Source organism: Sorex fumeus, unplaced genomic scaffold, assembly GCF_029834395.1.
Source record: "Sorex fumeus unplaced genomic scaffold, SorFum_2.1 ptg000013l, whole genome shotgun sequence".
Classification (NCBI taxonomy): Eukaryota; Metazoa; Chordata; class Mammalia; order Eulipotyphla; family Soricidae; genus Sorex; species Sorex fumeus.
The window spans coordinates 4,737,675-4,739,769 of NW_026606070.1; positions in this window are offsets into that span (position 1 = coordinate 4,737,675).

A 2,095-nucleotide genomic window follows, 5' to 3' on the forward strand; every position below is an offset into this window, starting at 1 on the left:
AGGAAAAAGAAGATGGAAACGATGTTCTTACTTTTGGTTTTCACCTGTAAGTTTCTCGGACAAACTTAAGAAAGGGTGACTTTTTTTTTTTTTTTTTTTTGATGAGGGTAATCAGAGAGACTTAAACCTGATTTTGCAGGGTCTTGGCTAATGTTTGAAGATGCAGCCACTTCCAAGTCATTTCTCTGGAGGTCACCTGCTGCCTTTCTGGAGTGGAAAGACAGCAAAAGCTGGAGTAAGTGACTTTCTCTGTGTTGCAGTGACAGCATTGCCTGTTTGTGTGGTGGGAATAGGTTATGATCCATCAACAACAAGTTTCTCGAATAGACAGACTTGAGGATGATATATTGCTTGTAGTGGTATTTTATTTTTTTGGCAGGGGGGAATGGAACATAAACATTAACGTGCTAATTGTATATAAAGACCTTTTCAAGCAGAGGGTTGCTCTTGTTTTGGGTTTTTGCTATCTGTTGGGACATGACTTACTGTTTGGTAGATTGCAATTTGTGTATAGTTTAGGTCAACTTTTGACATGTATCAGGTGAACAAATTCAGGGAGTGGGTCAGTCTAAATGTTACTTTTGGTCAAAGTCTATCTTTAAGTTATCTAGCTTTAAGTCACAGAAACTCCATGAAAATTTCATTGCTTGGATTAAACTAAATGAGGTATTTCGCAACACTGTCTCATATCAAATCAATAGTTTATGCATTCTTTGAACTTCTCTCATTATTTAAAACAATGTCAACTTCCCCGTTTGATGACTTTATATATTTTTCTTTTTTCCATTTTTTCTTTATTTTATAAATCAGAGATGGTTACAAAGCTTTCATGATTGAGTTTCAATCATACAATGTTCCAACACCCATCCCTCCACCGGTGTGCATTTCCTGCCACCAATATCTCCCGTTCTGTGTATTTTTCTTACATGAAAAAGATGCATCTTCACTTGCCCTTCAAGCCCGTGTTCTCCCTTGAACATGTATTTCTCTTGCTTGTCTCTCTGCTGTTTCAACACTGTTTCAACACTGAAGAAATTCGTATTCACTTCTGAACATTCTCCCTTTCTCTCCCCTCGTAGCTTCTAAATAAGTTTCAATAAAATCTTTTCTACGTCACCAAAAAAAATTGAATGTTTATTATAAAAATAGAAAATAATGATAACAAACTGAGAACATTGTTGTTATATCATTAATATTATTAATGAACCACATTAAGACAGTTATAAAAATACATTATATAGTCACTGTCACTGTCACTGTTCTCCCGTTGTTCATCGATTTGCTCGAGCAGGCCCAGTAACGTCTCCATTGTGAGACTTCTTGTTACTGTGTTTGGCATATTGAATACTCTCAGTAGCTTGCCAGGCTCTCCGAGAGGGGTGGAGGAATCTAACCCGGCTCAGCCGGACTGGCTGTGTGCAAGGCAAACACCCTACCGCTGTGCTATCACTCCAGCCCACATTATATTGTATACGTCATAAATATATATTTAATCAAACAATTATATACTATCTTATTACATATAAACCCATAATTTTTTAGATCTATTTACCCATATTTATTTATAAAACAGATCTATATGCAAACTATAAATTTTTAAGTGATGTTTGCAGGAGTCCTGGTTAGAATATCAATCTGCAAACAACATGAACATCTATACAAATAAGGTGCAGTACATTTATACAATGGGATAGTATATATTAGAGTGAATTGATTGGAGGCCCTTCACCCAAATTGACAAATCTAGCAATATAACTTGAAACTGCACTGCACTGAAGCACTATCGTCCTATTGTTCATCGATTTGCTCGAGTGGGCACCAGTAACATCTCCATTGGGAGACTTGTTGTTACTGTTCTTGGCATATTGAATACGCTATGGGTAGCTTGCCAGGCTCTGCTGTGTGTGCGGGATACTCTCAGTAGCTTGCTGGTCTCTCCGAGAGGGATGGAGGAATCGAACCTGGGTTGGCTGCATGCAAGGCAAATGCCCTACCCGCTGTGCTATCGCTCCAGCCCATAACTTGAGACAAACAAAGACCTAATTGCTCAAGTATTCTATGCAGCATAATACCCTTTTTATAATTAGGCCAAAAG